The sequence below is a fragment of the Onychomys torridus genome, chromosome 6 (genome assembly GCF_903995425.1).
Source record: "Onychomys torridus chromosome 6, mOncTor1.1, whole genome shotgun sequence".
In the NCBI taxonomy this organism is placed as follows: Eukaryota; Metazoa; Chordata; class Mammalia; order Rodentia; family Cricetidae; genus Onychomys; species Onychomys torridus.
In genome coordinates, this window is record NC_050448.1 from 29,921,221 (window position 1) to 29,946,454 (window position 25,234).

Consider the following 25,234-nt stretch of genomic DNA (forward strand, 5'->3'; position numbering starts at 1 on the left):
AGAGATCAAATTAAAGCCCACATATTTACACAAAAAAATTGCAGGTTCAGGGAGAGATCCTGAGTCAAAAGAATAAGACAGAGAGCAAAGGAGATACTTGATGCCCTTGTCCAGCCTCTGCTCACACTTACAGCACACACACACACACACACACACACACACACACACACAAACACTCGACTTAAAATACACCTCTTCCCCTAAACCTGTTACTGCCATGGTTATGATTATTTTTAATATCACACTATAATTTCTGTTGATGCTCCATTTCTATCAGCACATTCTCTTATCTCCCCAAAAGATAATAAGAGTTATTATCTAAAGATAATAAAAGTTATTAAATCAATGTAAAAAGTTCCAAAGTTCAGCTCCAATGGAATATTTGGGCCTTATCAATTATTTTAAATAGAATTTTTTATAAATAATGGTGTATATTAATTATGCAAAACATGAAGTCTAATTATAGCATGTCTGTTCATGTATAAGATGTAGGTGGCTTATGTTCACCCATTCCGTGACTATTTCATATCTTCTCTGTCTTTTCTGCCTTTTTTCTTTTTCTCTTCCTCATCACTGGTAAACCCTGCCCTCTTTAGTTTCACAGACATTTTAAGTTCTCACATTTTTATCTTGAATATTATTGGATGCCCATTGCCAGACCTGAAACACCTTACCACTCAAAGTGCCCTTGACTCATCACCTTCAAGAAATACTGAAGTTTGCACGTGTGATTAAAATATCCTGTCCACACAATGAACTGTAAAAAGAAGGAAAGGAGCGAAATTACTTCAAGATCTGCAGAGCAGCTGGTCAGGGGGAAGGAGAGACGGGCACCTGAGGCCATGAAGGAGTGGCTCTGATGGCCCCTGAGTTTCTGGAACTTGGATATGGGTGAACTTCACTAAAAGTCTAGGGAATTCAAGGAAAGTGACTTCAAAGCAGATGGAGTCTTTCAAAGCAGGACTGACGGTAGAGGAGAGAAATGAACTCCAGTTTTTGAGTGATAAAAGGCGACCAGAATCATTCTGAAGAGCATTTCTGGTTCCTGCCTTTTGAGGACAAGAGTCACACAGATCCGAGCAACCTCAAAGGCCTCACGGAACCTTCTCCACAGATTACCATGCTAGCTAAAAATGCATTTCTTCAAGTACCTATGGACCAAGTAACTACACCCTACTCATTCTTAACCAATCATAAGCCTGACTCGGCTTCTCCTGAGCTAAGTTCAAAACTACCCCTGCCTAGCCACTCAAATACCATGCAAAAGCAAGAAAATTTTCATGATGGAGTTTAGAATAAGAAGTCAAGTGTTCTTAACCAATTACGGCCAAGCAGACTTCCTTTTCCAAATGCTTTCAATTAAATCATCATATAGACTGTCCCGCAGGCCTGCTGTGGGTTCATCTATGGGGCTGACATGAGTGGGAGGCACTAGAGTCGTAGGTCCACATCTCTGTAGTAGGGCCTCCTGCTTCTGACCCCAGGCTTCAGAGAGCTGCAACTGTGCTTCCGTGACTCGTCACAGACACACAATACATCATCCAACTCCGTGACGGACATTTCCAATTGAGTCCTCTCTTCTCCTAATTTCACCGTCCTAAACTAGGAGAACTAGTCATCAGATGAGTCATGAGAGTAGCCACGCCCAACTCCTATTATGGAAGTATAAAGGCTAACTTCCCTTCAGCTTCCTCCTTCTACCTCTGACCTTCTCCAGGTAGCACTGTGGTTACAGATGCCCGTGTGGTGCAACAGGCCTAGCTTCCCGGTGAATTCTCTTTCTGTTTCAACTCAGGTCCTCATGCTTGCATGACAAGCACATTTACACACTGAGCCATTTCCCCAGCCTTGAGTAGCCCTACTCACCCAAACCAAAATATGATCCCTATAATAAACATTCTTGTTTGTTTGTTTCCTGTGTGTAGCCCTAGCTGTCCTGGAACTCACTCTGTAGACCTGGTTAGCTTTGAACTCAACAAAGATCTATCTGCCTCTGCCTCTGGAGTGCTGGGATTAAAAGTGTGTACCACCAGCCGGGCGGTGGTGGCCCACGCCTTTATTCCCAGCACGAGGGAGGCAGAGCCAGGCAGATCTCTGTGAGTTCGAGGCCAGCCTGGTCTACCAAGTGAGTTCCAGGAAAGGCACAAAGCTACACAGAGAAACCCTGTCTCAAAAAAAAACAAAAACAAACAAACAAACAAACAAAAAAGTGTGTACCACCACCACCTGCTGTTCTTAGAGAACCAAAAATCATTCTTTATAATACACATTAATTTGGGGTTCATTAATAATTACACATTTGTGTGTAATTATGGTATCATGTGTCTGAGATGTACTTAGTGTTTATATGGATCTCAAAATTAGTTTTGACAGCTAATCTACCAGACAATGGCATGATGAGGGAAGCCCTAAAGATGTGAGTCGGTCTGAGGCAGAGGCATCATAAAAGAGACACCAGGCATGTTTCTGGCTCCTTTTGCCTTGTGAGATTATAGGGAAAACATGCCATGGGGAAGCTGGCCCTCAACAAACATCTAATCTTTCAGCATCTTGATCTTGGATCTCCAAAATGCTAAGAAAAAAATTTCTGCTATCTGTCATTCCATATTTTCTTACAACTGCCATTCTGAACTGAGACAATGTATAAATCTCCAATTAAATGATAAGCAATGGGGCTGGAGAGATGGCTCAAAGGTTAAGAGAACATATATTTCTCACAGAGGACTATGGTTCAGTTCCCAGCACACAAATTTGGGAAGTTCACAACTACCTGTAACTCCAGCTCCAGGTGATCCGACACCCTCTTCTGTTCCACACACACACACACACACACACACACACACACACACACACATCATATATATGAAAAAATTAAGACGTAAACTATTTCAGTATTGAAAGAATTTCATGACAGCTTGTTAGTAATATTCAATTCTCCTACTCCTTGTGTTCCAAACTTGGGCCAGTCATTGATGTTTTCCTTCCTTTCTGTGTGAACATTCCGTCTGACCTTTCCTTGTCCTGGTAGTTTTTCTCCTGTGTTCGCTCTGTATTTACCCTGCCACAGTGCCGCGGCAAACATCACGCTTTCAATGATGAATTCCTATAATTGCAGCTCTACGGGCTTACAGCGCTTCCCTTCACAGTTCACGCCATGTAGGATTAAACAATGGGAAGTCAAAGGAACTTTAAGTTCCTGAGTGCCTTACAAACCAGCTCCTTAACCTAATCATCTCAGTTCATTAAAATCTGCAATCAGCGAGCCTGTTTCATTTCTCAAACGCTGCAATATAAAACACCGGCGTTTGCTGGAGAAGTCTAATCACTCCTAATTAGCATGACTTAACTACTCCCAGCTCCTCTTTCTCAATTGACTCTCTTGCTTCCAAGAATGTCCTCATACTGTTCTGACTGTAAAAGCTGCAGCTCATCTGCAAGAGAAGCCTCACTTGGCCCAAGCCATTTGCAACTTTCAAATGACAGAAAAAATGGTAAGTGAAAATTATTTTGATTTTAATGTCCCACATCAGGATGATATAGATAGGACCAGGTGATATTCACTGCTCTGCAAAGGTGCTAGGAAACCATCTCTGTGTCTACTGGCACTGCTAAAATTCTCCCTGATTCTCCCCCTGCTTTACTCCTAATTTTTAACCTACTTTCCAAATCTGGCCTCTAATTCTTTGTATTTTCTCCCCGTCTTTTGAATGTACAATTTGTCTGTCTTTTCCTGAGCAGAGATTCCTACTAGGTCATTATTTTATAGTGTACCTCTTTGACTCTGCTACTTACCTGAGTCACATTGCTGTACGAACGAAAAGTGAGGCCATGAATACTCATCACTGCATGAATCATTTTGGTCCTTGTCTTAAAATCTTGTGTATCAGGGCTGGGAGATGGCTCAGGCTTTAAGACAGCTTTGTGCTGTTTTGGAAGAACCTGGCTTTGGTTTCAAGCATTTATTCAAGGTTCAAGTGACTCACAACTGCCTGTAACTCCAGTTCCAGGCGATCCGACACCCTCTTTTGGCCTCTGCTAGCCCCTGCTCACAGATGGTGTATATAAATTCACACAGGTATACACACATACACATAAATAAAAAATTAATTAAAAAATTCTCTACATCTATAAAGGGATATTTTGATTGTTTTGTTTTTTCAAGACAGGGTTTCTCTGTGTAACCCTGGCTGTCTTGAAACTCATTCTGTAGATCAGGCTGGCCTCAAACTCACAGAGATATGCCTGCCTCTGCCTCTCGAGTGCTGGGATTAAAGGTATGTGTTATCTATAAAGAAATTTTGAGAACTGTCTTCTGCATAAGAATTTCTCTGATAATCTAGGCTTAGTGGTACATTCCTTTAATGAGAGTCAGAGGCTGATGGATCTCTGTAAATTTGAGACCAGCCTGGTCTACATAGTGAGTTCCAGAACATCTAGAACTACATAGTGAGACTCTGTCCTGAAAACACACACACACACACACACACACACACACACACACACACACACACACACATACACACAAGGGAAAAATAGAACTCTGATGGCTTTGTTCTGTATTTTTATATGCTTACATAATTAATATCTGAAACGTGATATTTTTACCGTTAAAACATACTCAAAAGAAAACACATTGTAGAACTAAAGAGAAAATTGGGAGACTGTTGATTTACTTTCTTTGTTTTGCAAATGTGAAGATGAAAACTATTGTCCTGATGTGTGCCTTCTTCCACAATGAACAAAGTACATGTAGACTGGAGAACGCTTTCACACCACTCTCTCATACCTTCTCCAGCTCAGTGCAGGATGACTGTGCAAGGCAACAGAAAGTCAGCACCTATTTAGTATCTGAAATGAATAAATGAGAGACATAAAGTCAAGAAAACTACACAAATGAAGCATGTTTTTAAAGATATTGTTTTAGGCCATGGGTTGTAGCTCACTTGGTATAATGTTTGCTTAATATGTATAAAGTCTTGAATTTCATAACTAGCAAAACAACGAAATAAATTAACAAATAAATATATTGTTTTAAAACATGATATGGCTGGGCAGTGGTGGCACACACATGTAATCCCAGCACTAGGGAGGCAGAGGCAGTTGGATCTCTGTGAGTTCGAGGCCAGCCTGCTCTACAGAGCTAGTCCAGGACAGGCTCCAAAGCTACAGAGAAACTCTGTCTCAAAAAGCCAAAAAACAAAAAAACAAACAAGAAAAAAACATGATATGGTAAGATAATGCATACTAATTCAGGGTAAGGGTCTCTTTGAGATTGTAAAGGAAGATAAAAAGTATAGAAAAGACACCAGAAAAAATGGTATTCTTAACATGAGTGCTTGTGGGGAGGCACTGTAGCAGGATTCCCTGAGCCTTACAAATGTTTTACTAATGAAATTGTTTGGATGAGCTATAATATTCTTATAAAAAGCACAAAGTAGTGTGTACAGCTAGAGGAAGTATCACAAAGTAAATAAGTCTTTGAACATAGCAGTTTGGTCCAGATATACAATGAATTAAGTGTATTATTAATTCAAAGCTTCCCTGTGTCCTTGTAGGCACAGTGAGGTTCATGCTCTATGAACTTCCTGGGGACAGAATCTGTCACTGGGCACCTTTGCTGTCTTTTGCACAGCATTGTTTGTGGCGGTCCATCTTGTTGTTATTTCTAGGGTTTGTTTATCCTCACTCCTGAATAACCAGTGATAAGGAGATTGCAAATGCATATCCACTGCACTGTTGAGGAGCATGTGAGTTCTTCCCTGAGTTTGGCATCTGTAAATAGGGCTGTGACAGATATTCCTACTCATGCCTAAGTGCATAATTTCAAAGGAATACGACAGTGAAATTGTTGGTCCAGAAAGCAAACACATGTTTCAGTGTTTTGTAGAGTTTAGGAATGCTTTTCTGAAGTGGTTCTATTGATGTAGCTCTTATAGCTCCAAATTAGAGGTCTAATCAAACACATCTCCCTAATACTTAGTAATACCAGTCTTTTCATTTCATCCATTCTAGTAAGAGTCTTAACCTGACTTTGTGAATATTTATCACAGCATTTTTTTAAAAATACACAGGATACTTTAAAAGTAATGGTTACCTATATTCAGACTAAGGGGATTGTAATTTTATTATACATATACATATATATGTAACATATGTAACAACAATTTAATAAAAAGAGGCCATGAACTGAAAGAGAACAAGGAGTGATGGTACATGGGAAAATTTTGATTGAGAAAATGGAAAGAAGAAATGATATAACTATATAACAATATCAAAAAAATTAAAATAATTATTCAAGAATTAAAACTTATCAGTAATTAAGACTTTGCCTTAAACTGAATTTATTCTATGAGGAAAACTTAAGATTTTACTATATAACATCAAACTCTATAGAAGTTAATGAATAAATATATGAAAAATAGATTATAGATGATAGAAATATAGGTAGATACATATATACATACATACATAGAAGATAGATATAAATAGATGATAGATAAATGGAAGATACAAAGAAACAATAGATAGATAGATAGATAGATAGATAGATAGATAGATAGATAGATAGTAGATAGACACTGGTATAAACCCAGACATTAGAGTCATCAGAAGAGCAGATAATTTTAACAGTTAAAAGTGGTGCCTCTCAATACAAATAATCTGATTTAGCTCTTAGAACTTCCACTGACAAACTGAGTGATCTTGATCTATAAGTTTGCCTTTGTTTCCCCATGTGTAGAATTTCAATAACAGCATTATTGTACCCCAGAAAGTTTCCTGGTGACAAAATGAGCTAATACGGGTTGGGGATTTAGCTCAATGGTAGAGCACTTACCTAGCAAGCACAAGGCCCTGGGTTCGATCCTCAGCTCAAAAAAAAAAAAAAAAAACTAATACACATAAAACAGTAATTACAGTAAGCAATGCAATAAGCGGTTTACAGATATTAGTGTTTCTTGTTATTATACCTAAGTCTATGTTAGATCATTTACATATATACAGCTTACTTAGCCATTGCCTAAACCTGTAAGAATCAGACCTCTGTATCCATTTTCTTCTTCCTTGTCTGGTTACTTGTCTAAGAAGAACAGCTATGTTAAAAAATGAAGACAAGAGAGTAACATCTAGAACATACAAAGAACTCAAAAACTAAATAGTAAGAAGTCAAACAAACCAATCAATAAATGAGCAATGAAAGGAACAGACAGTTCTCAAAAGAGGCTACACAAATGGACAAATACACATGAAAAACATCTTGAAAACCTCCACCATCCAAGCAATTAAAACGATGTTGTGATTCCATCTCACCTTAATCAGAATGACAATAATTAAGAAAATAAAGAAAAGCATGTTAGTGAATATGTGAAGATAAGGGAACCTTTACACATTGAAGTTGGCAACTTAAATTAGTCCAGCCACTAGGGTTCTTAGAAAAACTGAAAACAGGTCTACGTCATGACACAGTTGTACTTCTTCTGGGTATATACCTTGAAGATTCCAAATCAACCTATCAGAAAGACATCTATGTTTACTGCATCACTACTCATAGTAAGTTAACTTATTCCAGCAACAGAGGAATGGATAAAGAAAATGTGTTATATGTGCGCAACAGAATTTTTCAGTCATAATGAAGATCCAACATATTGTCTGTGAGAAAATGGGTGTGATGAGATTGTCATCTTCAGTGAGTTCAGAAATATTTAGAATGGTAAATATCACACATTTTCCCTCATTTGTAGTTCCTAGACTTCATATAAATACATGACATGGAAGTAGAGCAGAAGCTGCCCATGGGAAAGGGAAAGAAAGAAAAAGGGGCATGTAGGAAGGCAAAGGATGGAATACAGTTGAAGCACATCATATACTTGTATGAAAACATTCTTGTGAAACCCACCATCATATTCAATGAGTACATTCTAATGTTTACCAACAGTAATAAAGACCTATAAGGACAGTTGTTCAAAGATTACATTAGATTTGTCAAGCTCATAACAAAGTTGTTTGTTTGTTTTTGTTTTTTGTTTTGTTTTGTTTTGTTTTTCAAGACAGAGTTTCTCTGTGTAGCTTTGTGCCTTTTCTGGATCTCACTCTGTAGACCAGGTTAGCCTCAAACTCACAAGGATCTGCCTGCCTCTGCCTCCTGAGTGCTGGGATAAAAGGCATGCACCACCACCACCTAGCTCATAACAAAGTTTTAAAAATGTAAACCCATTAAAGCCAATTTGCCCAAACTCCTGAACTTAAAATAAAGAAAATGAAACTTAGATACATTAAATACCTGGTGTGAGATTATGTAGATATTTATCAAATGCATATAAAGCCCAGAGACCCCCATAAGGAGTTCAGTTATTTGTGCAATAATCTTCCGTGTCCATAGCATGAATTAGAGGGTCCCCAAGTCAGGGTCAGAAGAATGACAGATTCTCAAAACTTTTTGGAAAGAAAGTAAAGAGATAATATTAATTAAAATGTATTTAAATTTAATTACTAAAATGCAGTCCTACCTATCTCAAGATGTCAGATAAGTTATCAATTATTTTTGTGTACATTAAAGTAAGTTTATGGGGTTGAAGAGATGACTCAATGGTTAAGAGAACTTGCTGCTCTTACAGAGGACCCGGGTTTGGTTCCCAGAACCCACATATATTAAGTGGCTCACGACCACCTGTACTCTAGTCCCAGGGGATCCAGTGCCCTCTTCTGGCCTCTGAGGCTTCCTTCATTCACATGGTGCACATACAGAGGAGCAGGCACACACACACATAGACGTAAATTGAAAACTTAAAATCTTAACATTAAGTTTATAATATCTTATCTAATTAGCAAGATGCTGTGTCAATCATCACTTAATACAAAACACTTTCAGAAATGTAAGCTCCATATTTTCCAAAGAATAAACTTAGTTCTTCAAAGCAATTCTACTTTCTTCCATACTTTATTTTAGTTGTTTATATTTACTCTTAGTGGGTCTTCAAGTGAAACCTCTTAGTAGGACCTCACGTGTAACAGATTAAATGTAAAAATCATTGATTTTTATTCCTCTGATGTTCTCATATTTTAAATTGCTTTTCTAGAATGCATCTGTTTTATAGAGTGAAACTAGATTGACAATATGAAAGTGAAGCATAGCAAGGGTATTTGTATAGTTAGAATTCTTTTGGTATCAACTGGACCGTGAATCAATTAATAAGAACAAGTTTTATAGGACAACTTTGTCTATATTGAAGCATGAGTCATAAATAAATATAGCAGCACCACCCTAGCAACACAGATCTCACTTAGTATTGAGATGAAGAAACTTCAGGGTTTTGTCCCTAGCATCCATGTCCTAGTAAGGTACCTTCCATCTTTCTTCTCCAGAGCTGTCACTGTCTTCTTGAATACACCCATCCATGGAATTTATGGAGAACAAGAAGCCTCCTTCTATCCCAGTGAGTAGTAAAGATTCTGGTTTCTCAGAAGTACTTATGAGACAAGGGTGTGGTGCGTGAGAAGCATTTCATTTGCTATAAGATTGACTATGGACAATAAAGTTGCTACACCACTTACCGAGTCTTACTTTGCTTTCACATTTTTATTATAGCACTTTCCAAACTACTTTAAAGATTAACAGAATTGTATTTACCTGAGCTCTTACTACCTAAACTCTGAGTTACTTTTATGTGCTTCGAGAATTGTTGTATCATGGAACTATCCACTTATGCACCCATTAATTGATCTTAATTTGTTTTGGAGGTGCATCTGTGTGGGGGCACACGCATGAACATGTGGGGGCAAGCACACAGAGGCCAGAGGGCAGTGTCTAGTGTTGTTCCTCCAGAATGGTTCACTTTGTTTTTTGAGACAGGGTCTCCCACTAGTCTGGAATTTGCCCATTAGGCTAGGCTGGCCGGCAATCGAGCACATATATACATGTGTGTACCTGTGTGAGGGTCAGATGTTGACATTGGGCATCTTCCTCAACTGCTCTCCATCCTACCCTTTTTTGTTGTTGTTGAGACAAAGTCTCCTGTTGAACCAAGACCCCACTGAGTCAGCAAGGCAGCTGTTAAGTGAGCCCCAGGATTCTGCCTCTACCTGCCCAGTGCTGGGATTATAAATAGGCACATCCTCCTCTCATAAATTTAACTTTTTATGTGGGTTCTGGGCATTCAGACTCAGATTTTCAGGGTTGCATGTTACCAAATGAGCCATTTCTCAAGCCCCTGTTTCTCTAGTTAAAAAATGCATGGTCTGTAGGATATGCTAATCTTAAGTGTACCTCCTGAGAAATAGTAAGAAATGCACATAGCTGTACAGCCCAAACCATGCTCCATCATCCCAGCATGTCTCCTCCTGCCATTTCCCAGTTTCTAACCATTATATGCAAAGGCAGCCACCATTCCGGCATTTTCATCACAGATTAACTAGCCTAGCATAGAATTTCACATGAGTGGATCCTGGCACTCAGCATGCTGTCTTATGTATGAGGTGCATTCCTGTACATCACTGAATAGTATTCCATCAGAGTTATGTAATTCTGTTTGCTGGCATTTCTTTTTTGTATTATATTTCATTTTTATAACTTCAAGTCTTTTTAGCATAGAAGTTCTTTTCCCTATTATCAAACATGGATTCTTTTCTCATACGTTGTATCTTGATTACAATTTCTCCTCCCGCTACAACTCTCAATTCACCCCCACCTTCTCTCTCACCTGGATTCATTCCCTTTCTGTCTCTCATTAGAAAAAGAACAAGTTTCTAAGAGGTAACAACAAAATATACCAAAACAAATATAATAAGATAAAACAAAAAACCATCATGTCAAAGTTGGACAAACCAAGTCAACAGGAAGATAAAAGAGCCCCAAGAGATGGCACAAGAATCAGCTCCACTTGTTCACAGCCAGGAGTCCCATGAAAGTACTAAACTGAAAGCTATAGTATATATGCAGAGGACCTGGTGCACACCTGTGTGGGCCCTGCTTCAGTCACTGAGTTCATATGATCGGTTGTTTTAGAGGGCCTTGTGCTCCTGGGTGTCCTCCATTCTCTGTCTCCCCAATCCCTTTGGTCTCCTCTTTCAGGGGCTTCCCTAAGCTCTGAGGGGAGGAATTTGAGGGAGACATCTTTTTAGAACCATGTGTTCCAAGGTCTCTCTCTCTGAAATGTCTGGCTATTTATCTTTATTCCCATCTACTGCAGAAGGAGGTCTTTCTGATGATGTCTGAATAAGGCACTGATCTGCAAATATAACAGAATATCAGTAGGAGTAATTTTATTGTTACTTTTTTTTAAGAACAGTAGTAATTGGTAGTATACTACTAGTAATATATTACTAGTAGATACCCTAGGTCTTTGGGCTATCAAGTCTCTGATTCTTGGTTGACCAAGCAGTGTCAGGTATGGGTTCCAGCTCATGGATTGGGCCTTAAGTCAAATCAGGTATCAGCTGGTCACTCCCACAAGGTTTGTGTCACCATTGCTCTAGCTTATTGGTGTTTACATTTCTCTTTTGGTAGCCTGCAAGAGTACTTTTCTATGTCACAGACACTAGAACATGGGGAAGACTCTATGTAGGTTCCAGCTTGGCCTTTCCATGGTTAATGAGTTGTATGAATGTTCTTTTCAGCAATGGAAACTTGCTGTCAGTTTGTGAAGACCAGCCTATTGTTTTGACAACAGCCTGGGGTTGTTTGAGGATTTCCATGGGGCCCTTTTGGCTAATAACTCAATTGGATGAAATCCAGTCCCTGTATTGGAAGCTTCATTTGCAGACAAGAGATGGCCATTAGGGGTTCCATCTCCCTCAATATTTGGAGACTTCATTAGGATTGCCTTCACATATTATAGGAAGTTTTCACTGCACTAGATTTCCATATCACTCCTCAAATCCCCTTCAATTCTAGCTGTATCTCCCTCATTCCCTCCCTTAATCCCATTTCTCCTCCCTCTTCCCACCCAATCCTCTAGTTCCTCTCCCTACCTGCTCCCAGCCTACCCATAACGTCTATTCTATTTTACTCTCCAAGGGAGATCCATGTGTCCCACTGAGTGTACCTTGGTTAACATTTATTTAACAGCTAATATCCAGATATAAGCAAATACATACCATGTTTATGTTTCTGGGTCTGGGTAACCTCACCCAGGATAATTTTTTTATACTTTCATTCATTTGTCTACAAATTTCATGATGTCATTTTTTAACAGTTGAGTAACACTCTGTTGTGTAAATGTACCACATTTTCTTTATCCATTCCTCAGTTAAGGAACATCTAGGTGTTGTTTCTAGTGTCTGGCTATTATGACTAGAGCAGCAATGAGTGAGTCCAAACAGCCCTAAGCTAGCCCTTTCATATTCTCATATTAGTCTTAAGCTTTAATTTCTTATTAGTATACGTATGTTAACTTTACTTTATGAAAAAGGGGTCTAGATGTTCCCAAAAAACTTTCCAAGGGCTGAGACCATTTTGTACTGTTATCTACAAATGTGGTTGGCTTAGATGGCCCATGTCTTTACCATTTTGGTGTTAACACACCATCTTTATTATTTATTTAAACTAGATAAAAGCTTTGTTTAAATACACTGTATCACCTTTCCTAGAAAGCATCAAGAGACAACTAAATTGAAGGGCATTTCAGTTAAAGTAGGCAAATTAAGATAGAGTGATATCAGCACATGCTGCGGTTTGTTAAGCAGTAAAATGGTTGTTTCTGGGTCCTCTAGACGTGAAATACTGAAAAGTCACATTGTGGGTCCTCTCTCACATGCAGTTTGTTAAAGATTGGTTTCTTCTGATTCTCTATATCTCTAACATTTTGTTGAATTGATTTCAGAAACTGTTTCTGTGTTATAGATACAAAGTTTCATGACTAGAAGCAGTCTTTGTAATCTTATCTCCAGAGCCTGCTTTGGTGCCTGGGGGGCCAGAAGCAGTGGGTAAGGGCATTATCTTTATAGTTATACATGATTATCTGTCAGATCATCCTAACCATTTCTTCAATAGACCTTTCTTTTTGTGGAAAAAAAAAATGGTGAGTGCTCATCAGGTTGCTTTGAAGTTAAAGAAATACATGTGAAGTATTTTACAGGATTTCAAATACATAGTACATCTAATGATGTTTCCTACATGTAAGTATCACTGTGAGACATAACTTGTTTTAACATCTTGTGTCTTCTTTCCCTTTCTTTACTTACAGAATCTGTTCCAATCTTGTAGCTTCAATTCTTGCCACTGTCTGGTATCTCCTATGAATTCTACATTCCCCAAGGATTACTACACATTCACACTTAATCATAAAGCTCACCGTGTCTTCAAACTCTGTGTCTGAAATCAAATGCCCTTATTTCATTCCTGCTGGAACTTCCACATACCCAGGCAGTTTGTGTAACACATTGCTGTTTTACTTTCCTCCCCTCCTCTGTTCCAAATGCCAGGCTTCACATTCTGATCACTACTTACCTACAGGATGTGTCTTTGGGATAGCATCCCAATAAGGTGCTTTGGCTCTACTCTCTCCCTATGTTTATTTCACACATTTGTTACTAATCTCACTAAAGCATTTCCCCAGACCTTCAGAATCTTCCCATTACTTTCCATTGCTTGTTCTAAATTCAGAACAGCTCATCTAATATTGAAAATACCCTACCAAGAGTCCTGCTCAAGGCATGCAATCTCATTTCTGTCGCCTTTATACTTACTCACTTGTGGAACGCATCAGCAGCCATTGCCCACAGATGACCCATGACATTGGAACTGCTTACATCAGCCCTTAGGTAGGAGTGTATCATTTTTCATTTGAAGTCCACATTCTGTCTTTTCCAAGTTCAAGATAAATGCCACAAATCATTCATGTCTCATTAACTGACCAACCTCATTTTTCACTTACCTGTGCATTGCTATATTTATATGCAAATTATCACGCTTCTCAGTTCATACATTGTATGCTGGATTTTATGCAACTTATTAAGTGGTTAGTTTGGCCAGTGCAGTGAACCTGTATGTTTCAGAATTAAACAGACAGAGGTTCTAGTTAGCGCAACTATTTACAAATAATTAATCTTAAGGCAAGGGGTTAACCCCAGGCAAATTATCTGCAAAAGCTGGGATAAAACTAATCACATTTATATTTTAAAGATTAATTATGCATATCAGTTCTGTACTGCACAGCTGACAGGTATTTTTCGGCTTTCATATGTGCCGGCAAATTTCCCATGCTAATCTCATTTAGTGCTCATCAGAATTTTTCAAAATAGATTTAGTGGCACTTAGCACCTGAAGAAGCAGAGGTTCCAGTCGATCTGGAGTTTCAGAGTGACCACAGCCCTGTCACTCACCTTCCTAGTTGCACCATGTCCTGGACATAGTAGATGCCTAATGAATTAAAACACTGAGCAAATACTTTCTTTCCGAAAGAAAATTCCTGAATCTGAAGCAAATACGGATTAAGAAAGTAACTACATGAGCAAGTCAATCATAATTAATGCTTTATGTTGTATTTTTTGTGGTGGGAATACAAGTCACAGATATACACTAAAAGTGATTGCAAATATGGACGTGGTCTTGGTAAGTGAGGAAGGAAATGAAAAAAATCGTATCCTGGCTTGGACAAAGAGAAGTCAATATATCTTAGGTAAAATAATCCCAAACTCCTAGAAGGCGGTAATGACACAAAAGACCTGGAGAAAAGAACTGATGACAGATGATCTATGGGCTTGCACTACGATACAGAAATAGGAGGATGAAAGCAGAAACGAATGTAATTTTGCTGTAAGCTCAAAGGGATCATGAGCCTGAGCCAAATTTTACCTCCAAAGCACTGGTCAGTTCTGGATATCATCGTGTGTAATAGTTCTAAAGCACTGGAGGCACTTCAGAGGAATGCAATAAAAGTTAAGTCCAAGAATAGTTGCATGTGGGCTGAATCTGTACATTGCCTCTGTGTGCAAATGGACTGTAAAATTCAGTCTCCACCATTTATTTCCATTAACACAGCAGCAGAGAACAGATCGGCTTGAAGAATCAAACGATTTTGCAAGCGTCCACATTTGTGCACACAAACTTACTACAGCTCTGAAAAAAAAAATCAGTATGTAGTTTCTTTTTAGAGTTTAAAAGCTAAAGATATGAGCCATTTTCTGGTTTTATCTATATATAAGACAAAAAGACCAGTGTTAGTTTTAGTTCTAATGAAAAATTTACCTGCTCTGAGGTGTATCAAAAATTGATACAAGAAGAGGAAGGTATGTTCCTAAAGAAGCTGTGTGGTAATCTAATATTTTCAGAGATAGAATTCTCTAGCCACTTGCCAGCATTTGCCTAGCTCTGTAGCCCTTGGACAAATTATTCACTAGACTTCAGTATAGACAAACAGGATTAATAGACACAGTTAGCACCCAGGGAGGGTAATAACAACTGAAGAAACTAATAGAATAAACTTCAGTACAAAATTAATGTTCATCCTTAGCTACGAGGCAGTATTTTCAAAATAAGCTTAAAATCAAATGGTAAAGATGCTGACTATTAGAGGAATACATGTAAAATTTATACTCATTCTGGGTTCAAGTTGGAGTTGTAGGGTTATTTGATGTGTGATCTATGAAATAACCCCTGACACAGTTTGATCATGAAATGTTCCTCTAAAGCCTCGTGTATAGAGGGATGGTCCCCAGCCATTGGATCATAAGAACTACAACTTGATAAATGGATTAATTCTTTGATGGACTCACCATGGTGGAAAATGGGAAGTTGGCTATTGTCAAAGGAAGGAAGGAGGTAGGGTACACCCTGAAAAGATGTACCTTCTTCTAGCTGCGTCCTTTTTCACCCTGCTTCCTAAACAACCTCATTCTGCCCTACCTTCATGTCATGCTGTTCTGTAGGACCAGAGCCCAGAAGCAACAGAAGCAGCCATAGACTGAAACCTCTGAGTTTGTGAGCCAAAACTCTCTCCTCAATTAAGACTGTTTTCATCCAGTATTTTTTATGTGTATTAAAAGTCTGATTAATGCATTTTTGTTCTCTATACCATATGTGACAATATTTCTCTTCTACTGTCAGATAATTTTATGATAATTGAGTTAATAGACAAGAAAATATATGTTTATTTTACTGTTTGTCATCACAGACACAAACCAGAGCCCACAGTTCTTAACATATATTCGGTAAATGTTAATACTAGATTAATTTAATTTAAGAAGACATTTTCAAGTGATTATTCAAGGTAATTTTTAGTAACATTTCACACATCTAACATAAAGCTGTTCTATTGTTCTGATTTATTGACTGATTTTGTTTTGATTTTCCAGATAATAGCCTCTAATTTTCACTTTTGCACAGATGTAGTTAAGTACATGTATATAGATCAAAGCAAAGGGATTTGTTTCATTAAGAAAACAAACACATTATGTAAAGTTATTAAATGTAAATTATACCCAATGTATTACATATCAAGCTATCAGCTATCAAGTTTCAGTTATTTCCAAAGTGAGACCAATGGATTCCACCCAAATGCAAATTCAACTCATTCTTCCATAGACCTAGTGGTTTTCCTTATAGCATTAAACACAGGAGGTTATTAATTACCAAAAGCAAAAATAACACTGAAAGTATTGGCTGAGCACAAACAATGTGTCAGACAACCACAGTACACTTCTCACAGCTACATGGCATTTTTATATTAACGTGTGTATTTAACCTTTGTAACAAGTCCATAAAGTAAAACCAATGTCATTATTTCCATGCTAAACTTGAAGAATCACCACAGCCAACACTGCTCTTAGTACTAAATCTGTAACAGCCTTCTCATTAGAGTCAAGAATGAGAGAAGAATGTCTCCTTTGTTCATTCTTGTGTAGCAATCTTCTGAAATCCCCAGCTAATGAAGTATACGTGCTACTGAGGGGAAGGAAAAAATTAGCTTATTTGCAGAGAGCCTTTATTGTTCAACATAGAAAACTGAATAAAATTATCTATAAAACCAAAAGAGCCAGTATGGCTGTTAGATTTGAGTTAGGCTTCCAAAATAAAACTATCTTAGCAAACAGCAACTTCAGTGTAAAGTGAAGGGGCAAAGGCACATGGCAGTTCTCCAAAATCATCAGGAAGAACCTTCTCCTGCCCATCTATCTATTCTGCTGTGCATAGGGAGTATCCTCATGGCCCAGTGAGGCTTCTGGACCTAGCAATCTGCATTCCAGTCAGCAAATCTTAAGACTCCTTGTGCAGAAGGCCTATGACATTTCAGTCATTGGGTACTGTGAGTGTGTGTGTGTGTGTGTGTGTGTGTGTGTGTGTGTGTGTGTACACATATATATCTCCACACTGAGTGGTAACAAAAAGGTGAGAACTAGCTCTGTTCAGGAAGGGGATGATCACAGGTAGAACTCAAGAGGTCTTTTGAGGAAGGGGAGAAGCCCCCTACAATTGCTCTAGTTTTATTTCTGTTGCTGTGATTAAGTACCCTGATGACAAGAAACTCAAAAGAGAAAGGGTTAATTTAGTTCACAATTTCAAGCTACAGCTCATCACTATGGAGAAAGTCACAACTGGAGCCAGAGACTGGTTTCATTGTATCTATAGTTAAGAGCAGAGAGTACTGGATTCATAGATGCTTAATACTCCACTTTCTCATCTCCTATACAAACCAGGGCTGAAAGCCAGGGAATGGTGCTTCCCATCTTCAGTCTGGGTCTTCCCACACCAATTAAGACAATAAACACACACACCCCAGACATGCCCACGTGCCAAACTGATCTAGGCAATTCTTCATGGAGACTTTTCTTCCCAGGTGATTGTAGACCTTGTTAAAGTGACAAAACCTTAACTCTTAACCTCTATGCAAATAGCAAAATTTTTACAAGACTGCAGAGGGGCACCTCTCCTCCTGACTAGAGCTGATGCTGCCCCAGGGTCTGATAACTCCCCCTCCCCATGGAAACATGGGAAATTTGCACTCCGTTCCTACTTTCTCCCATGTGGAACTCTACTTAAGTCTATACTTCCTGATTTACCTCCTACTTAATTGATGTGTCCTTCTGTACATCATTTGCTGTTTTTTGTTTTTTGTTTTTGTTTTTTGCTTTTTGGTTTTTTTTACTACAACCAGCCTCTAATTTGCCATGCCCTGAGGTATTTAATCTTCCTATATAGCCTCATATGCTCCACACATTTTATATTGTCTTGTGCTAAATAATTGGAGAATTGGTCTTCACCTGTAACTCTTTCCCTGAAACCAAGGTGCTTACATATAACTTCCTAATTGATAGTTTACTTAGATTTTGTCCTGGTGTCATTTCTGTTACTGTGATAAAATAATCTGACAAAAGTCAATTTATAGGAAAAGTGGTTTATTTCTTGTTAGGTTACAGTCGACCATTGTGGGAACCTCAAGGCAGAAACTTCAAACAGTCAGTCATATCATATGCACAGTCAGCAGCAGAGAGAATGAGAACACACATGCTCACTTGCTTGAGTGTGTTCAGCTCAACTTCTCCACTGTTACACAGTTCAAGGCCCAATGTCTAAGGAATAGTGCTGCCCACAGTGGGCTGAGTCTTCTCCCCGCACCCCTTTCACTAAAAACAATCTCCCACAGACCACCTACGGGACAACTAAAAGTAAACAATCCTGACTGAGGCTCTTCTCAGGAGATTTTTGGGCTGTGTCATGTTGACAGTAAAAGTTAACCATTACAGATATCCAAAAGTAGTTTCAAAGGCAATAAATCCCAAACAAAGGCCTTAATTTGCAATTCCAGAAAAATAGAATATACAAAATGTATGTGATCAACAAAATTAGTACCTAGAAGGATATTTGAAGCCTAATGAAGACTTACTAAAACATAGACAAGTAAAAAATGAATAACTTAAATATCTAAATTAAAAAGAGATGAACAATGAAAAACTATTAATCTATGTAGCTAACATAAAACAATTAGAAAAATAGGGCTTGGCAGGTAGTTCAATGGTAGAGTAGTTTTCTAGCATGCATGAAGCCCTTGATCCAATTCCTAGTACTATAAAAAAAAAAATATAAAAGGAACACCCTGAAATTAAAGAGAAGAATATTTTAAAAAGAGTATAATTGATTGATAATTTTTAAATCTGAAAACAAAATAGAAAAGAATACCAAAGAGGGCAAAATCCACAGCCTCCTGGCTACAGTAACCTCCTGGCTAGGACACAGAGTGTCAGAAAGATATTGGAAAAATAAAATGAATCTGAAGAAATGGCCGGTCTAAGTCCCAGGGTAGTCAAGGGCCCACCCAGGGATATGTATGCAATGAAGATTACATCTGAAACCAGGGTTTTGTTTATTCCTCTGAGCTCTCCTGTAACACATCTTCACAAAACCAGCTCCATCACTGCGCTGGATGGAGGAAGGGGAAAACCAGTGCTACTCATTCCTCATGTGTGTTTTACCCTCTTCTACACAGAGATGAAAATCACACAAAGGAAAGCCACTTCTCTTTTGGAAATCAGTATCTTCAAAGCTAGGCCAAGAAGCTGAAGGAAAAGAGAATTCTGAATATCAGCGTCATCTTAAATCCCTTGACCATCAGCCCTGCCACATCACTGTGACAGCAGTAAGTGTGCTGCAAACATCACTCAGGAGTCCACCTGTGTCCCCTAACACAGACCCTGCAAGCCCATGAACCTGTTACATCTTCCCTTAATCAGGGGTAGAAGCCTAGATATGTGGAAATGCCCTTTCTACACTGATGTTGCTAGAAGGGGGAGAGCTGACTGAGGTATGCAAACTATGACATTGCAGTCAACTCTGCCACTGATTCCTTTCACCAGGAGCAAGAACTGAGACTCTCAAACATCTAATAAGATTGAGTCACATATAGTAGCACACACCTATAATATGAGCACTTTGGAGATAGAGACAGGAGGATCTGGGGTTCCATGAAACACTGATAAACATTGACTAGGACACTACACACCCTGCTACACTATCTCTTGACTTGAGTTTGGTCATGTGACTCACAGCAACCAGTGGAATGCTCACAAATTTGATGTAAGCATCATGAGGCAAATCCCTGGGGCTGTTGTTTGCCTACCTGCAGTCCTGAATAGAACACACATGAAGATGTTAGTCCTCAACAGGAAGAGACCATAAAAAACAAACCATAACACAACCCTCAGCCTGACTCCAAGTCCAACCAAACCTAGCAAAGATCAGTTTCTTGGTAGCTGGCCTCATAAGCAAAGACTACATGTTGTTTAGCTCACTGTGGGGTGTGTATATATTCATGTGTTGGAGATTGGGAGGGTGAGTGTTCATGTGTAGATGGGTGTACAAGTGTACAATGATGCATGCATTTTTGTATATGTGCATACAAAAGTCAAAGGATAACTTTGGGTATTGGGTGTTGTTTCTCAGGAGGCACTGTCAACTTTCTTGGTTTTGTTTGGTTGTTTGTTTGGTTGTTTTGGAGACAGGATCTTATCACTGAGACTTTCATGATTGTTAGTTTCATGGAATTCTTATAGCAGCATTTTACTAAGACATTACCTATCAAATGTGCTTTTTATGACAGCCATAAACATATCCTTATTATGTCAGCCACAACCATAAACGTTGCTTTAAGGAAGTCATAAGCTAAGTCAGAGAACACTTGCCTAGCATGCGCTGAGTTCCTGGATTCATTTCCAGTGGAAGGGAGGGAGGGAGAGAGGGAGGGAAGGAGAGAGAAAGAGATGAAGAGAGGGAGGGAAAAGAAAAAGGAAGGAAGAGAAGAGAGGGGTGGAAGGAGTGAGGGGGAAGAGAGGAACAAAAGGAGGGAAGAAGTCATGCTTTGAAATCAGAGAATACTAACAAGAATGGAGCAGAACATTCATAATGTTAAAGGATATTAAAGGAGAAAACCATAGGGCTCAGGGTTGGGGATTTAGCTCAGTGGTAGAGTGCTTGCCTAGCAAGCAAAAGGCCCTGGGTTCAATCCTCAGCTCCAAAAAAAAAAAAAAAAAAAAAAAAAAAAAGGAAAACCATAGTAGGGCTCAATAAAACTGATTTTGTTACAAAAAAAATGAAGTCCTTTTCAGTATATACTTTTGTTATGTCTGCGTTGGAGATCACAAATCAAGCACAGCAATTAGACAGGAAGTGGCAAAAATGAAATTTCTGAAATTTCTGTTCAAGTTTTCTGGTTCTAAATACTGTGTGCTACCAGTAAGTAAGGGTGGTCTCAAATATTCTAATGAGCACATGCAGTAAGTTGTCTTGACAGTTTACAAGATGTCATGTTATTCAGAAATTAGATGGCTTTCTCAAGAGCCTGTGGGCCACTTCAGGACACTATGTCACTCATTTAGGTAAACCTACTTCCTCTTTGGAAACACCCAAAAGTGGGGTAAAAGATATCTTAGTAATATTTTCTGAGGAAAGTTCTAGAGCCTAGATGAAGTGGAAGTTCCTCACTAAGAAAGACATCAAAACACTCACCCTCAAGACAAGAAATAATAACAGCCTTTGCCAAATGGCAACTAGAGTTTTTCCATGGACATTGCCTTATGAAAACTGTCTGTATTTAAAACACATGGTCTGCAGCTGATTCAGGCATGGGTGTCGATCTGGCCATTGGATGTTTGGCACTATGTAAAACTCATGGACCCCACATCTCTCGAGCCTTATAGAGTTGTCTCTTTCAGGTAGTATCCAGAGAATACAAATTGCATGGATTACCTATTCTCTAGTTCAAACATTTGGCAATGATAATTAATATCCCTTGCAGAGGTTTCCCTGTTTTCCATCCATGTAACATCCTTACTCATCAGAGTTAGTTGGAGAGTTTCTAAGTTTGGCCCAATCTGGGTATTAAGAGGGGAGATATTGAAAGCATTCTGGGCAAGAGTATCTCAGTTGTGATTGCCAAGTGAAGCTTTCAATATGCAAAATGATCCCTTTTTCACTTCCTCTTCCATTATGAGACCATCTATGTACAGAGTAACTTAGTATCCATCTTTAAGGTCAAAAAGATAAAGCTTACTCTAAGTGACACCAATCCTAAGCTGCTTGCAAGACAGCAGTCCGCAGTAGTGTTTTAAAAACGAGATGACTGAAGATTTCAGGTTGGTGAATCACTGAGAAGGACTTAGACAAGAATACAGTGAGGAAAGTGTGGGTTAGGGTTGGGCTATTCCACAAGTCATACGTGTGGGGTAACTTTTAACTGAATGGTATGAAATTCTCCAAGTCAGAAGTCTCATTCTGTTAAGAATTCTGTACACACTATTCACAGACCCTATTGCTTCTTATTGAATTATGCTAATTTCCAATAAATTGTCATAGAACTGTATCAGTAGACCCAATTAACAAGCAATAGTAAAGAAACAACTTAAACATGCCACCACCTCACCCAGCCAGAATATCTAACAGAACTGGACTTCAGAGAAGAGTTCCAGAGAAATTAAAATACATGTGAGAAGAACTCTATCATGAGAACTCTAGAGTTCAGTAATTCATGTGTTAGCTGGGCAAGCCTGAAGAGTGGAGTTCAAATCATCAGCACCCATGCAAATGGAGATCTCAAAACCTGCTTGTAATCCCAGCACCCCAAAAGCAGAAACAGGAGATTCCTGAACTAAGATGGCCAGGCAGAGTAGCAGAAACAGCAAACTCTGGTTTTAGCAAGATACCCCACCTCAGTATAAAAGAAAGACACCTGATATGCGGCCTCTACATGCATACATTCATATGTTTGACATGCACCCACACACAGCAGGGCACACATACAAGTAGGCACAAACACCATACACACTATACATCTCCACCTCTCAAAGATCACCCTCTTCTCTCCTCCCAGGTCCCATTTATTCTTATTTTTAAATATCTGTAAGTAATTCTGATTTCATAGTATTTGTGATGAGAGTTAATACTAACAATATTTAGAGTCTAATTTGAAATGTCTTATCTCTTTACAAATACAAATTTTAAAAGTTGATGTATTTTCTTTGGGTTTGTAAAGCTGAAGAAATGCAGGGAATATGTCCTCCTTTTCAAAAGATTGGACATTTCTATTCCAAGAGCAGCAGATCCACAAAACAACTAAAGGACAAAATACACTCACCCTGCTTGATCTCAGGGAGCAAAGGAGTGGCATTGGCCAGTGTGGCATGATGAAGGCCATGACGACATGCTTCACCCCACATTCTCTTTGTTTAGCTATCATTAGCATTATTTAGATATTAATGCTGATAACAAGGAGGCAGTCTAAAAAGGATATTTTCCTCCTCTACAAGCCTTTACCATTTTCCTACTACTTTCCATGGGCATGCCATGATTGGTGAAAATTATATCTAATAATCATTTCTTTATGTCTTTATAGTATATATAATGTTGACCTCAGAAGCCAATGCTTTGCCCTTCAAGTTATTGGGAAATAGACAGACTTTTCAGGCCATGTGCTCAATGTGTCTTTACAATGTGTCTTGAAACAAGAGCCAGTCTAGTGTGGCTCCTGCTTGACACTGGAATCTGCTTGTGTGAAGGAAAACTAAGCAGTCTGTTGAAAGTCTTTCCTCCCTGGTTCTCACTTTCCCAGTAGCTTGTCCCTCTTCCAAGGTCCTGGGTTTCCTCAGCAGTTAGCTGACTGACCCAGTTCCACCCTGATTGATAAGCAGGAGTTCCTCTTCAAAATGCACTAAAAGCCCCCTCCTGCCCAAAACTCAGACAGGAAGAATTAAATAATTGAAGAGAGAGATAACCACACACTAATTCTTTCACTTCAAATCAGGGTGTATGAGAAGTACGTGGATCCTTCTAGAACCAAGCCTTCTTTTTCCTACACAGTAATATGAAGCTGTACTATAATTTGGACTTGAAATGACCTGTGAAAGGCCCATGTGGAAAGGTTTAATCCCCAGTCTAGTGGTATCAGAAGGGGTGGAACCTCGAGGATGTACAGCTAGGGAGATTGTGGGTTGTTGAAGGAACTATCTCTTTAGAGAGAAAAGAAGCCTTCCACCTCTATCTCTTCCTACCTTTGGCTTCCTGAGCACAAGACGGGCAGTTTCTCTCATTCCCTCACACTCACTGCCATGTGTTGCCACAGGCCCTGAGTCATATAAATACCCGAAGCCTCTTCTCTTTGCTACATCAAGCTTTGTACACAAACTCAACTCTTTCCACTGAACTGTTGTTTTCTCACCAAAGAGCAAGCCACGGCCTCATGTCTACACCATCGAACAGTAGCAAAAATGAGTTGCTTTGCTCTTGGGATTGGCATGTTTCCAGGTGCAAAGAGTTCCCCATACTTGCAGAACAGCATACGCCATGGCCTCCTACGGCACCAGCCAGTGTCTGTCTAAAACTTTGTTTTTGACATTTAGATTTCCTATCTTAGAACACACCTAAAATTAAATTTTTGAAAAGCTTGAATTTCTCTGAAAATTTCCAATGTAACAAAAGCAGAGTTCACGAAAAACAATTGACTTTGAAATAGATCCCTGTTTTAAAATTTCATTCTATTCAAAAACATCAGACTGAAAAAAAGAATTACGACTTAGAGCTGAAATGTAAAAAATAGTCACCCTACCCTTTCAAAGACAACTTCTGGTGTGAGGTGGAAGAGAAGATGCCCACTTAGCAACAATTCCATTTTTCACATTGTTCTATGCTATTAGGAGCTAAAGGGCGTCTTTTAAATTTGGAAGGAGTAAGATAAAATAGTTGTTATTCTTATTTTGAAGTCCTTGAAGGGCAGATCAAATGAAGCTTATCCATTGTAATAATGATTGATGAGTTTCATCTAATAATTTTTAAATAGATGCAAACAGCAACAAAGCTCCTGCCTGGGGAAGGGCATTTGGAAGAAGCACAAACAGGAGCAATTAGCAGCATTCCAGAGCAGGGATCTTAACTCTAGCATTGTATAAAGGAAGGAGGTCAATGTTTTAATTTTCAGCTTCTGGGTGTTCATCTTCACTGTGTCAATTAAAAATTGTGAACGCTATAAAATTCAGTTAATTTATAAGAAATTCAAATTTCACTGCAGAAAATGGATACTTGCTTAATTCCTCCTTTTCACTCTTGATTTTAAATTCTATGAGGTTAGAGACCTCGTCTCTGGTTCCTTTTTGTTGTAAACGTGTTCAGCATAATGCTTGGCTCTCAGTAAATGAAGACTGACTAGGACTGAAAGAATGAAGCCATTTAGCATTCAGTGGGTTGATGTGACAATCTCCAGTGGTGCGGGTACCGTTCTTGTTGTTGGGGATGGGGTGAGGGTAGGCAGACAGAAGAAAATAT

General features: G+C 38.8%; 1 long non-coding RNA gene across 1 annotated transcript in view; it reads left to right on the forward strand.

The window, feature by feature from the left end:
* Positions 1–3,338: 3,338 nt before the first annotated feature.
* LOC118585992 overlaps positions 3,339–25,234 on the forward strand; it is a 71,169-nt gene continuing 49,273 nt past the window's right edge. The window contains exons 1-2 of the long non-coding RNA XR_004945264.1: positions 3,339–3,491; positions 9,361–9,431. This is a non-coding gene — a long non-coding RNA (uncharacterized LOC118585992). The remainder of the gene's footprint in view (positions 3,492–9,360; positions 9,432–25,234) is intronic.